The sequence below is a fragment of the Chanodichthys erythropterus genome, chromosome 4, assembly GCF_024489055.1.
Source record: "Chanodichthys erythropterus isolate Z2021 chromosome 4, ASM2448905v1, whole genome shotgun sequence".
Lineage (NCBI taxonomy): Eukaryota > Metazoa > Chordata > Actinopteri > Cypriniformes > Xenocyprididae > Chanodichthys > Chanodichthys erythropterus.
Window position 1 is genome coordinate 27,598,193 of NC_090224.1, and position 15,519 is coordinate 27,613,711.

Genomic DNA, 15,519 nt, shown 5'->3' on the forward strand with positions numbered 1-15,519 from the left:
CGCTTAATTCGCTTGGGCCCTAAATATAGCTGCGAGCAGCGATGGCGGGCCCAAGCCCGGTGGCACCGCCACCCCGGTGGCTTCAGGGCAACTGCGCACAGCTGGCAATAGGCATTTAAAATGGTTAAACATCAAAGGGCTATGTCAAATTCACTCCACATTTACTGCACTACAAGGTGCCACTATAGAGCCCCTCCTCCCTGCCCATTTTCAAATGATTACATGTGCCAAGTTAACATTATTCTGATGAATTTTGAAGCAAATCAGGTAAAAATAAGAGGGTGATCTCAATGTATGCTGAAAGTGACACATTTTCTGCTTCCAGTTGGTGGCGCTATGACTTTGAATCACAATAGTCACATCCATGTGATCAGCCTTGTACAACGAAGACTAAGCCGAAGTGTCATCAAAATCAATTAATGTATGCAGAAGTTATAACACTTTGTTTCCCTTTTCTTGCCATAAATTTGTTGCCTCGCCACAGCCAAACTGTTTGAGGTATCCAAAATCAGTTTGCAATTAACCCTTAAACAGGCAAGAGTGGAAAATGATAAGCAAAAAATATTTTCATGATATTTTTTATATTATCTGAGCTTAAGTAAAACATATCCAAAAGAATTTTTGAAATATTTTGGATTTTATGAGTTGTGACTCCCAGGTCACGTTGCCTGATTAGGGTATAAAAAAAGGACCAAGTCATTAATCTGTTAACTGTTACTGGCCTACTTGCCACTGCATGCTTAAAACAATTATATCCTATACTTTACCTGGTGTAATGTTGACAAATTATATATCATTCAAAAGCTTACGAACTCAAGATTCATCCTGTGAAAACCATTTTGAAATCGGACCTTGCTTTACCATAAAAATGGTACTTTAATTTCTTTTAGCAAGCTCCTCACCTAGTGGGTGGTGTCAGGTTTTGTATTACACAATTTATTTGAACTACTTTATATAAAAAAAAAATTCTAATCTTGACAAAACACATATCATTGGAAAGTTCTGAGTCTCACGGTCCCATCTGCCAACTGTTTTTTGATATTGAGACTGAAATGTATAAATTTGATACAGGAGAATGCATTAAAAAAACACCCAGTGGCTATTTTTGGTACAACGCCTAAAAATATCATGGGAAGTTACATTTTGTGATATTAAATTAAAATTTAGAACACAAATTGGTTAGACATATGGACTGTTGAGTACATTTGATTTACAGTAAATATGATCATTTTTTACAGTTACCAAACTTATGTCTAAAACATTCTTAAATTACAACCATTTAAATTTAGTGTAGTGTTACGTATATTCTCAAAAAAGGGAGCAACAGTTTTTTTAATATGGTTACCTTAGACTTTTCCACTCTTAGGGTTAATCCCTTTTTTATACCCTAAACAGGCAACGTGACTCAGGAGTCACATACATTTCAAAACGTGCTAAATAACAACATAAACAACATATGACAATTTTTTTTTTTCAGCACCCTAAGACAATGTTCAGAATTAATGTTAGCAGTAATATAATTTTTTTTCCAAAATAAAAGTAAGTTTAATATATAATTATCTACTTCAAACTCTGAATGTTCTCCACCACTGGCAGCCATGTTGGATTTAGATCAGGCTTACTAATAGATCACTGAAAACTTGAAGCAAATCATGTGACCAGCATACTTGAGACAGACCAGGCATTGATAAATGATAAAAGGATTTAATAAAAAAATTGTTCTTATGCCCCAAAAAAGACAATAAAAACTATGTGACTCGTGAGTCACGTTGCCTGATTTAGGGTTAAATAACTTCAATGTGTTAGCAACGAGTTAAAAAAAGTTTGCTGTAAATTGGATAAACCCTGTAGGAGTAGTAGTATAAAATTCATAGCCTGTTTTTTCAAAAAATTAACATTCAAACAAAAATAGCCGACTTCCTGTTGGTCGGAGCTAATGAATGTAAATTAGAAAATTGTCCGGCTTGATGAGAACAATATGTGTACCTAGTTTGGTGACTGTAGGAAAAACTAACCCCCCCACTTTTGTCAAAAGGTGGCGCTACTGAGCCCCTCCACCACGCCCATTTCTATGGCTTTGTCCATGTCTACTGGTTGACAATATTGATGTGTGTGTCGAGTTTCATGCAATTTGAAGCATGTTAAGAGCCTCAAAAACACTCAACAATATTATTACAGTTTGACCTGTTGCCATGGCAACAATATTTCAAATATCAAAAATCCTGTCATAGGTCTACACCTGCTGTGTATTGACATTACACTGATGAAGTTTGAAGCAAATCAGGTAAAAATAAGAGGGTGATCTCAAAGCATTTAAAAAAGTGATACACTTCCTGCTGCCAGTTGGTGGCGCTATAACTTTGACTCACAATAGTCACATCCATGTGATCGGACTACTACAACCAACACACTCGTGAAGTTTCATAAAGATGTATGCAGACGTTATAACACATTTCCTGTTTCCTTTTTCTCGCCATAAATTCGTTGCCTCGCCACGGCAAAACCGTTCGAGATATCAAAAATCCGCTGGCAATTTTTAATCATCAGTGTCTTGACTTCATGCTGACCGAGTTTGGTGGCGATCGGATTAATCGTCTAGGAGGAGTATATCAAATTCCAGAGCATGCGTTTTTCAAACAACCCTTAATAGCTGACTTCCTGTTGGCGTGGCGTTTAACTTAGAGCACGAAAGTTGTTCGGCCCGATGAGGTCTATATGTGTACCGAGTTTCATACTAATACGTGCAAGCGTGTTTAATATATGGACCACATTTTCAGACTTTTTTCAAGGGGGCGCTGTCGAGCCCCCCTGCCACGCCCGGGTACCAGCCTCTGCGGCGTCCTAATGGCCGCGGATTCCAATGTGTGTGCACATTTTCAGGAGTTTTTGAGCATGTTAAGGCCCCCAAAAAGCCCCGGAAGACGGGAAAAAAATAAATAAATAAATAATAATAATCCTTAGAAGAACAAGAGGGCCCTGCGCGCTAATTCGCTTGGGCCCTAATAATCCTTAGAAGAACAAGAGGGCCCTGCGCGCTTAACTCGCTTGGGCCCTAATAATAATCCTAAAGAAAACAAAAGGGCCTTCAGCCCTTTACAGGGCTTTGGCCCTAATAATCCTAAAGAAAACAATAATAATACAAATAATAATAATCCTTAGGGGATCAAGAGGGCCCTGCGCGCTTAATTCGCTTGGGCCCTAATAATCCTAAAGAAAACAAAAGGGCCTTCAGCCCCTTACAGGGCTTTGGCCCTAATAATAATAATCCTAAAGTAAACAATAGGCCCTTCAGCCCCTTATGGGGCTTTGGCCCTAATAATAATAATAATCCTTAGAAGAACAAGAGGGCCCTGCGCGCTTAATTCGCTTGGGCCCTAATAATAATAATCCTAAAGAAAACAATAGGGCCTTCAGCCCCTTGGGCTTTGGCCCTAATAATCCTTAGAAGAACAAGAGGACCCTGCGCGAATTTTCGCTTGGGCCCTAATAATAATAATAATAATTAAAGCTGCAAGCAGCGTTGAGAGGGCCCTCGCACCCGGGCTCACCGCCACCCGTTGGCCTCAGGAAAACAGCGAAAAGTGGGCGTCATGCATTTAAGTGAGTGAATACAGGAGAATTATGCCAAAGTCATTTCGAAATGCCACACTTCCTGCGGCCAACAGGTGGCGCTTTTACCATGTTGATGTCTTCAGGCCAGGACTATCATTGAACACGTGAAGTTTGAAGCAGATCGGACATTGTATGCCTGAGTTACAACAACTTCCTGTTTCTTTCGTGGCGTTAATAGCATACATTAGCATGCGTGTTTCTAGCATGTCTGGTACTTTGTGGCATGATGAAATGTGAATCTGGTAGTGAATTACAGTATAAAGCATGCCACTTCCTGTTGCCAGCAGGTCTCGCTATGACTAACTGAATATTATCATATAGACGTTTTTAGGCTAGGACTTTTATCACACATGTGAAGTTTGGAGCAGATCGGACATAGTATGCCTGAGTTACAACAGTTTCCTCTTTCATGGCGAAACATCAGACTTTGTCAGGCCGCCACGGACACCCCCTTCACCGAAAACTCAAGATCTTAGATATTTATCATCGCTAAGGTCTTAAGATCAGACTGACAACATATGATGTTGATCTGGTTAAATCTCCATGAGTAGTTAATCACAGTGTAAAACATGTCATTTCCTGTTGCCCCCAGGTGGCGCTATGACTGTAACTGAATATTGTTATGAAGATGTCTTCAGGTCAGGACTCCAATAAAGCATGTGAAGTTTGGGGCAGATCCGACATTGTTTGTCTGAGTTACAACAACTTCCTTTTTAATGGCGAAAACATCAAACTTTGTCAGGCTGCCACGGACACGCCTTTCAGTGAAAACTCTAGATCTTCGCAATTTAATGCCACAAAGGCCTTTAGATTAGACTGACCAAAAATGAAATTGATCTGATTAAATCTCTAGGAGGAGTTCGTTAAAGTACAACGTCTGGAAAATGCAAAAAAAGGTGAATTAATTCAAAATATCTGACTTCATGTTTGGTTTTGGATTTCGCTCCAAGAGATTTTTTTGTAGGTACTGGGCTGATAAATGTCTGTACCGAATTTCAAACCCCTAGTGTTATGTAGCGAGCGGGCTGTACTTTAGATGGCGCTATCGAGCCATTTTGCCACGCCCAATTCCGAAACCCATAACAGACGTAAATTTTCACCACTTCTGCCGTGTGTGCAAAGTTTCATGAGTTTTCGAGCACGTTTAGGCCCTCTAAAATGCGATTTACTTTGGAGAATAATAATAATAATAAATATAGCTGCAAGCAGCAATTACGGGGCCAAGCACAAAAACGGCAGAAGAAGCCAGCCAACATGGCTGGGAGCATCAGACCAACAGCAGCAGTGAGCAATTAGAAAAAAAAGTTATTAGCATTTTTGTCAATTTTGTTATAACTTTTGACCACAAGGTGGCGCTGGTCCGAAACTTCTCAGGCTCCTTCAGGGCATTGTCCTGATGACCCATACCAAATTTATGAATTTTGGTCAAACCCATCAGAAGTTATAAGCAAAAATAGCCATTATTCATATCTCCACTCCAGTAGGTGGCGCTGCGCCGAAACACTGTATGATGCCTCAGGTCATGCTTGTGATGACACGTACCAAGTTTGGTCTGAATATGATAAAGCATTGCAGAGATACAGCTTCAAGAGTCATTTTTGCATCATATCTCAAATGTTTTGCTCTGGTATACGAAAACGGTTTGACTTATCAACTTGAAATCCATAACTTTTTGTCGGCATGGTCTGAAGATGATACGGTTCAATTTTGGTGAAAATCGGAGCAACGGTCTAGGAGGAGTTCGAAAAAGTAGGTTTTTAAAGTAAAACAATATGGCGGACAGGAATTTCAGCTGACTATGGCAAATTTGATATCTTTGTTCTCAGCATGACCCAAGGAATCTACTGAGACCAGTTTCATTACAATTGGTTAATATAGACAAAAGTTATTAGCATTTTTGTAAATTTTGTTATAACTTTTGACCACAAGGTGGTGCTGGTCCGAAACTTCTCAGGCTCCTTCAGGGCATTGTCCTGATGAACCATACCAAATTTATGAATTTTGGTCAAACCCATCAGAAGTTATAAGCAAAAACAGCCATTTTTCATATCTCCACTCCAGTAGGTGGCGCTGTGCTGAAACATTGTATGATGCCTCAGGTCATGCTTGTGATGACACATACCAAGTTTGGTCTGAATATGATAAAGCATAGCAGAGATACAGCTTCAAGAGTCATTTTTGCATCATGCCTCAAATTCGTTGCTCTGGTATGCGAAAACGGTTTGACTTATCGACTTGAAATCCATAACTTTTTGTCAGCATGGTCTGAAGATGATACGGTTCAATTTTGGTGAAAATCGGAGCAACGGTCTAGGAGGAGTTCGAAAAAGTAGGTTTTTAAAGAAAAACAATACAGCGGACAGGAAGTTCAGCTGACTATGGAAAGTTTGATATCTATGTTCTCAGCATGACCCAAGGAATCTACTGAAAACAGTTTCATTACAATCGGTTAATATACTCAAAAGTTATTAGCATTTCTGTAAATTTTGTTATAACTTTTGACCACAAGGTGGCGCAGTGCTGAAACTTCTCAGGCTCCTTCAGGGTATTGTGCTGGGGACCCATACCGAGTTTCGTAACGATACGCTAATGCGTTCGTAAAATACAGCATTTTAGCACGAAATTCAAAATAGCCGACGGCCAAAATGTCCGATATGGGAAAATTGGATATCATTTGACTCGGCATGATACCCCGAATCCAACAAGACCAAATTTATGATTTTTGGACAAACCCATCAGAAGTTATAAGCAAAAATATCCATTTTTCATATCTCCGCACCAGTAGGTGGCGCTGAGCCGAAACACTGCATGGTGCCTCAGGTCATGCTTGTGAAGACATGTATCAAGTTTGGTCTGAATATGATAAAGTGTTGCAGAGATACAGCCTTACTTCTATTTTCGCAAGCGCTACGTACAATTCGTTCGTGTGTTTTTCGAAAACGGTTTGAGCAATCGACTTGAATTCCATAACTTTTTGTCACCATGGTCTGAAGATGATCTGGTTTAATTTTCATGAAAATCGGACTAACGGCCTAGGAGGAGTTCGAAAAAGTAGGTTTTTCAGAAAATTCAAAATGGCGGAAAAATTTTCATGACGGAAAATGACGTCATATGATGCAATCGATTCGTCTTGACCCAAGGAATCATAGGAAAAAAGAATTTTCTAGCCCTTATGGTTCAAAAGTTATTAGCATAAACATAAGTGCAAATTTGGACAGCTGGTGGCGCTAGAGGGATTGAGTTAGAGACTCCAAATTTGCTATGGACAAAGGTCATTCTGTCCTCTAACTGTGTGCCAAATTTCACAACTTTCCCGCAAGCGGTTCTATGGGCTGCCATAGACTTCAAGAGCGGAAGAAGAAGAAGAATAATAATAAGCGTACGGAACGCCAACAATAACAATAGGTGCCTAAGCACCTTCGGTGCTTGGCCCCTAAAAATATAGCTGCAAGCAGCAATTCGGGGCCAAGCCCCAGAAGGGGCAGTAGCGCAATACGGAGCAGGAAGAGCAAAAACAGCAGAAATTGAATGTACATGCTAAACAGCTCGTTCAGAAGGACAGGTGGAAATGAAATGAAAATTAATAGAAGTTCAGAGAATGAACACGGAATGAACTAAAAACACTTGTATCTCATTCAAGAGGAATAAAGATTAGTACAATGCTTATTTGGATAAAAAAGGTATCAAAATGACTCATTACACACAATTGTATAAAGGCACCCCACACGGGATTCGAACCCACAACCTCCAGGTTCCAATGTCCATTTCTCAACTCATTGCGCCACTGTGCAGGTGAATGTTGGCACACCTGCCGAAGTTCATTAGTTCATGTGAAAATGAACTCAAAATGAAGAATTTTTATAAAACTGCACTGAATGTTATATTTAATAACTACTTTAGATCATTCTGCAGCTCATCATGCTGTAGCGCAATACAGAGCAGGAAGAGGAAAAACAGCAGAAAATGAACAAACATGAAACAGCTGGTTCAGAATTACGGGCGAAAATCGAGCTCAGAACTTATGTACATAAGCTTAGATGAAAATGAACACAGCATGAAACAAAAAGCATTTATTTCTAATCCAAGAGGCAGTAAAGGAATCAAAACACACTATTTCATAAAACCGCTCCACCTGGGATTCGAACCCACTATCTTGGGCTGCAGAGCTCATCAGGTAACTGGCTTTACACATTGAGCTACTTGAGGATGCACATTCAACAATCTGTGGAAGAGAACTTTTAGTGTAAGAAAGAATTTACAAAAAAGCATTACTTAGCATGCTAACCATATTAGCATGCTAAGCTAACTTAATGCTAATGAAGCTCATGGTTAACTTGATAGCTGAAGAGCCACATTAAAGAGAATGACAACTGGTTAGCATGCTAAGCAATTAGCATGCTAAGCTAACTAGCATAAGACAACAAACACAAGCAAGGTCACATTCAGAGATGAATATCTTGGGAATGGTAGCGAATATCAAAAATCCATTCAGTCATTTCTGTGCGGCTCGGTCCAAAGATCACCTGAGCTGATTTTGGACAAAATTGGACAAAAATTGTAGGAGGAGTAGTGAAAAAATGGAATACTGTACTTTTCAAAATGGCCACTACTGTACTGGGTGGAGTCTTAATGTAAGATATTGAATGTGATCAGTATGAAGAGAGGAATCAGTTGTATTGACATTCATTTTTCTGGAACAAAGGGTTCAAAAGTTATAACCTTTACAAAAGTGAATATTTGAACTGGTGGTGGCGCTATAGACTTAGTCCTAGATACTCCAAAGTTGGTCAAATTACTTTTAATTACTATCACTACAAGCATGCCAAATTTGATAATTTTCCTTCTTATGGTTCATTGATTACCATACAGGGGTAAGAAGAATAACTACGAATTTGGACATAAAGGAATTGCATGTGATAGCTTCAGATTAGACCAGTTTTAGGCAGAATGCCTAGAACAGACACAAGTTCTGCATCTTTTCCTGCCACAGTACCTCATGTGGTCTGGGCATGTGTCACACTGAGTTTCGAACCCACGATGCAGAGCATTCGGGATCCGTGGCGTAACACATTGAGCTAATCAGCCATGCAAGTTCATCAGTATGCTAAGCAGAGGTTTCAGTGTGAGAAAGAGTTCACAAAAAAAAAAGCTTCATAGCATGTTAACCATATTAGTATGCAAAGTTATTTAATGCCAACTAAGTTTTGGTTAACCTGTTGACTGAAGACCACATTAGAAAGAATAGCAATAGTTTAGCATGCTAAGCAATTACTGTGCTAAGCTAACTAGTATAAGACAACAAACACAAGCAAGGTCACATTCAGAGATGAATATCTTGGGAATGGTAGCGAATATCAAAAATCCGTTCAGTCATTTCTGTGCGGCTCGGTCCAAAGATCATCTGAGCTGATTTTGGACAAAATTGACCAAAATTTGTGGGAGGAGTAGCGAAAAAACTGTTTTTGATTTAATTCAATATGGCAGACAGGTACATTTAAGGAAAATGACAAATGACACATTGTCGGAATCGGCATAAGCCAGGGAATAAAATGACATAAAGCAGACACATTTTGGATAATGTTTTCAAAAGTTATAAGCAATTTTGCAAAAATCATTATATCTGTGGAACACTAGGTGGCGCTGTGCTGAAACTTCTCATGTACCTTCAGGACACTCTGATGGTCATATGTACCAAATTTTGTGATGATATGTCAAATTGTTTAAAAGTTATTGCAATTTATGACAAAATTCAAAATGGCGGACACGTGGTTCATCCGATGTTGACAGAATCGGTATCGTCGGATTCGGCATGGCACAGGGAATCCATAGACACCAAGATCTTGATTTTCTAATAAAGTGTTCAAAAGTTATTGGCCAACATAGCCATTTTTCAGATCTCATGACCTGTAGGTGGCGCTGTTCCCAAATTTGGCATGGAACCTCAGATCATGGTCTTGATCAAGTGTACCAATTTTAGTTTTGATTGCTCAAAGTTTGGCCGAGATACAGCCTCTATAGCAATTTTGGGTCAACCTTGTTAACTTCATGACATCATAACTTTTGAACAAAGATGAATAAAAAAAATCTGTTCAGTCATTTCTGTGCGGCTCAGACCAAAGATCACTTGATCAAAGTTTGGACAAAATTGGACAAATTTTGAAGGAGGAGTAGCGAAAAAACGGAATACTGTACTTTTCAAAATGGCCACTACTGTACTGGGTGGAGACTTAATGTAAGATATTGAATGTGATCAGTATGAAGAGAGGAATCAGTTGTATTGACATTCATTTTTCTGGAACAAAGGGTTCAAAAGTTATAACCTTTACAAAAGTGAATATTTGAACTGGTGGTGGCGCTATAGACTTAGTCCTAGATACTCCAAAGTTGGTCAAATTACTTTTAATTACTATCACTACAAGCATGCCAAATTTGATAATTTTCCTTCTTATGGTTCATTGATTACCATACAGGGGGAAGAAGAATAACTACGAATTTGGACATAAAGGAATTGCATGTGATAGCTTCAGATTAGACCAGTTTTAGGCAGAATGCCTAGAACAGACACAAGTTCTGCATCTTTTCCTGCCACAGTACCTCATGCGGTCTGGGCATGTGTCACACTGAGTTTCGAACCCACGATGCAGAGCATTCGGGATCCGTGGCGTAACACATTGAGCTAATCAGCCATGCAAGTTCATCAGTATGCTAAGCAGAGGTTTCAGTGTGAGAAAGAGTTCACAAAAAAAAAAAGCTTCATAGCATGTTAACCATATTAGTATGCAAAGTTATTTAATGCCAACTAAGTTTTGGTTAACCTGTTGACTGAAGACCACATTAGAAAGAATAGCAATAGTTTAGCATGCTAAGCAATTACTGTGCTAAGCTAACTAGCATAAGACAACAAACACAAGCAAGGTCACATTCAGAGATGAATATCTCGGAAATGGTAGTGAATATCAAAAATCTGTTCAGTCATTTCTGTGCGGCTCGGTCCAAAGATCATCTGAGCTGATTTTGGACAAAATTGACCAAAATTTGTAGGAGGAGTAGCGAAAAAACTGTTTTTCATTTACTTCAATATGGCAGACAGGTACATTTAAGGAAAATGGCAAATGATACATTGTCGGAATCGGCATAAGCCAGGGAATAAAATGACATGAAGCATACACATTTTGGAAAGTGTTTTCAAAAGTTATAAGCGTTTTTGAAATAATCATTACATCTGTGGAACAGTAGGTGGCGCTGTGCTGAAACTTCTCATGTACCTTCACAACCTTCTAAAGGTCATACATACCAATTTTTGTGAAGATATGTCAAATTGTTTAAAAGATATCGCAATTTATGACAAAATTCAAAATGGCGGACACGTGATACATCCAATATTGACAGAATCGGTATCGTCGGATTCGGCATGATCCAAGGAATCCATAGACATCTTGATTTTCTGACAAACTGTTCAAAAGTTATTGGCCAAAATAGCCATTTTTCAGATCTCATGACCTGTAGGTGGCGCTGTTCCCAAGTTTGGCATAGACCCTCAGACCATGGTTCTGATGAAGCGTACCAATTTTTGTTTCGATTGCTCAAAGTTTGGCCGAGATACAGCCTCTATACTAATTTCGGGTCGACCTCGTTAACTTCGTGACATCATAACCTTTGAACAAAGATGAATAAAAAAAATCTGTTCAGTCATTTCTGTGCGGCTCAGTCCAAAGATAATCTGATCAAAGATTGGACAAAATTGGACAAATTTTGAAGGAGGAGAAGCGAAAAAAACAAATACTGTACTTTTCAAAATGGCCGCTACTGTAATGGGTGGAGACTTAATGTAAGAAGTTGAATAGCATCAGCATGAAGAGACGAATCAGATGAACTAAATTTAATTTTTCTATGACAAACAGTTCAAATGTTAAAACCGTTAGAATGTTGAAATTTTGAACTGGTGGTGGCGCTATAGAGTTGGTTCTAGAGACTCCAAATTTGGTCCAATCACTATTCATGAGCATCTCTACAACTGTGCCAAATTTCATCATTTTCTCATGTTCCGTTGATAGGGCTGCCATAGACTCCCATTCGGGAGGAAGAATAATAATAATAAAAGGGAAAACGTACAATTACAATAGGGGCTACAGCCCCTTCGGGGCTTGGCCCCTAAATATAGCTGCAAGCAGCAATTACGGGGCCAAGCACAAAAACGGCACAAGAAGCCAGCCAACATGGCTGTGAGCATCAGACCAACTGCAACAGTGAGCAATTAAAGACCTATTAAGATAATTTTAGGCAAAAGAGCTGAAAACAAAAAGAGGATTTACTGTTTCATCACTTTCGACCAATAGGTGGCGCTGTGACCAAATTAATGTGGTATGGTCAGAGTGAGGTGACAATGACAATCGCTAAGTTTGGTGTCAATATGTCAAAGCATTTCAGAGATACAGCTTCATGAGTCGTTTTTGCATCATGCCTCAGATTTGTTGCTCCGGTGTACGGAAACGGTTTTACATATCGACTTGAAATCCATAAATTTTTGTCTGCATGGTCTGAAAATGATACGGTTCGATTTTGGTGAAAATCGGAGCAACGGAGGAGTTCGAAAAAGTATGTTTTTAAAGAAAACGATACTTGAATGCATTCATAAAATATAGCACTTTAGCACAAAATTCAAAATGGACGACGGCCAAAATGGTTGAAATGGGAAAATTGGATATCATTCGACTCGGCATGACTCCCTGAATCCAACGAGACCAAAGTTATGATTTTTGGACAAACCCATCTAAAGGTATAAGCAAAAATAACCATTTTTCTTATCTCCGCACCAGTAGGTGGCACTGCGATGAAACGCTGCATGATGTCTCATGTCATGATTTTGATGAGATGTACCAAGTTTGGTCTAAATATGATAAAGCATTGCGGAGATACAGGTTCAAGAGTTTGTTTTGCATCATGCCTCAAATTCATTGCTCTGGTATACGAAAACGGTTTGACGTATCGATTTGAAATCCATAACTTTTTGTTGGCATGGTCTGAAGATGACACGGTTCAATTTTGGTGAAAATCGGAGCAACGATCTAGGAGGAGTTCGAAAAAGTAGGTTTTTAAAGAAAAACAATATGGCGGACAGGAAGTTTAGCTGACTATGGCAAATTTGATATCTATGTTCTCAGCATGACCCAAGGAATCTACTGAGACCAGTTTCATTACAATTGGTGAATACAGTCAAAAGTTATTAGCATTTTTGTAAATTTTGTTATAACTTTTGACCACAAGGTGGCGCTGTGCCGAAACTTCTCAGGCTCCTTCAGGGCATTGTCCTGATGACCCATACCAAGTTTCGTAACGATACGCTAATGCGTTCGTAAAATACAGCATTTTAGCACAAAATTCAAAATGGCTGACGGCCAAAATGTCTGATATGGGAAAATTGGGTATCACTTGACTTGGCATGATGCCCCGAATCCAACGAGTCCAAATTTATGATTTTTGGACAAACCCATCAGAAGTTATAAGCAAAAATAGCCATTTTTCATATCTCTGCACCAGTAGGTGGCGCTGCGCCGAAACACTGCATGATGCCTCAGGTCATGCTTGTGATTTCTTATAACAAGTTTGGTCTGAATACGATATAGCGTTGCGGAAATACAGCCTCACTCGCAAGCTCTACGTACAATTAATTCGCGTGTTTATCGAAAACGGTTTGAGGAATTGACTTGGTCTGAAGATGATCTGGTTCAATTTTCATGAAAATCGGAGCAACGGTCTAGGAGGAGTTCGAAAAAGTAGGTTTTTCAGAAAATTCAAAATGGCGGAAAAATTTTCATGACGGAAAATGATGTCATAGGGTGCAATCGATTCAGCTTCACCCAAGGAATCAGAGGAAAAAAGAATTTTGAGTTTAGAATTTTGTTTCTAACCCTTACGGTTCAAAAGTTATTAACATAAACATAAGTGCAACTTTGGACAGCTGGTGGCGCTAGAGGGATTGAGTTAGAGACTCCAATCTTGCTATGAGCATAGGTCAGACTGTCCTCTAACTGTGTGCCAAATTTCATAACTTTCCCGCAAGCGGTTCTATGGGCTGTCATAGACTTCAAGAGCGGAAGAAGAAGAAGAAGAAGAAAAAAAAAGAAATCTAACGGATACAATAGGTGCCTCCGCACCTTCGGTGCTTGGCCCCTAATAATAAACGGAGCAATTCCAATAGGGTCCTCACACCATCGGTGCTCGGGCCCTAATAATAATAATAATAAACAGAGCAATTCCAATAGGGTCCTCACACCATCGGTGCTCGGGCCCTAATAAGAGTACGGAACGCCAACAGTTACAATAGGTGCCTACGCACCTTCGGTGCTTGGCCCCTAATAAACGGAGCAATTCAAATAGGGTCCTCACACCATCGGTACTCGGGCCCTAATCAGATTTGAGAGCTATGGTGGAAGAAAAGATTTTCAGTAAATAATAGGTTTACAGTTTTTTACAATTGCTAACAAGCGTTTACCAGTACAGCAACACACATACATCACACATTTCATCAAATAGTTAATTTTCTGCCCAAAACCATATTTTGTTGAATAAATAAATACAAACTGTTCATTTCAAAATGCTAAAAACCTTTTTCAACATATACTAACTCTATCAAAACACAGCAAACCTGATTCAAATCGAGTTGTTCTGTCAAAACACTAGCACTAATTTTCTATCCAACATGAACATATAGTCAATCATAGCACAAAGACTGTCAAAATACTTACAGTTGATGGCATTATGAAAACTGCATTACTTGTCATGTTTCAGTTCTACCTGCAACAAATATGAAATCCATTGTTTTTAAAATTCAGTTTCCTTTTACTGCAGTAAAAGTAGTACTTACATGTAAGCCATTCTACATTTTTGTGTTGATGTGCATTCTTGGCAACATACTATCTAAAAGTGAATGAGTCATTACTTTATAGAATGTGCAGTAAAAAAAAAAAAAAGAAGAAGAAGAAGAAGAAGCAGAAGAAGAAAGTAACAGAAATGCTCCGGGCAGCCACTGGTCAAATGAGTCCCCTATGCAGAATTTCAGTTGGTTGAAATGTCTTTCTGGGGGTGGGGGTGGGGTATTGATGGTGCCCCCATAGAGGATGGGATGGCGTCCCCTTGGTAGTTAATACCCTGTGCAGACCACATATTTTGCAAATATGGAACAGTGGTAATGGATTTGTAGTAGTAAAATTGTTGTAGTATGAAGCTTTTACTGAAATGAAAACATGAAATTGCTGCCATTGATCAACAACAAATCCAACATACATGGCCTTTGGATATTATATTTCCGTCACAGAATAAAAAAGCATAAAAGGTAATTGTGACTTTTTATCTCACAATTTATTTATTTTTTTCTTGCAATTGTGAGTTTACTTCTCACAATTCTGACTTTTTGTTCTCAGAATTGTGCTATATAAACTGTAGAAAAAAAGTCAGAATTGTGAGATAAAAAGACACAATTACCTTTTTTATTTTCTATGCATGGCAGAAATAAGCTTTTATAGGTTCCATATGTGTAAGGGGAGAAACCATAAAGATGCACAATATCCCATATACCTCTTCTTCTCCCATGTCCTGATCCATCTACTCCTCTGCTCCATCTATTCCTCTCCCTCACCCAGACTTTTTTTTCTCTCTGCTTCTCTGTGTTGTTCTGCATACACACTGAACAAATCCAATTCAAACAGTCCTATTTTATATGTCCATGAAATGAAAGAACTTCAACACCTGACTATGCCTCCAACTGAGATTGGAATCTGCTATTTCTCAATATTTCAGTGATCTGCCAATTAAAAATGCTTATCAATTGTTTCAGTATTTGTTTTATATATTTTGTCAATACTTTTGAGCTGCTCTTGTTGCAAAAGTATAGGTTTTATAATATATTTA

General features: G+C 38.8%; 1 protein-coding gene across 1 annotated transcript in view; it reads left to right on the forward strand.

The window, feature by feature from the left end:
• tshr (thyroid stimulating hormone receptor) overlaps positions 1-15,519 on the forward strand; it is a 238,601-nt gene that overhangs the window by 137,619 nt on the left and 85,463 nt on the right. The window lies entirely within an intron of this gene.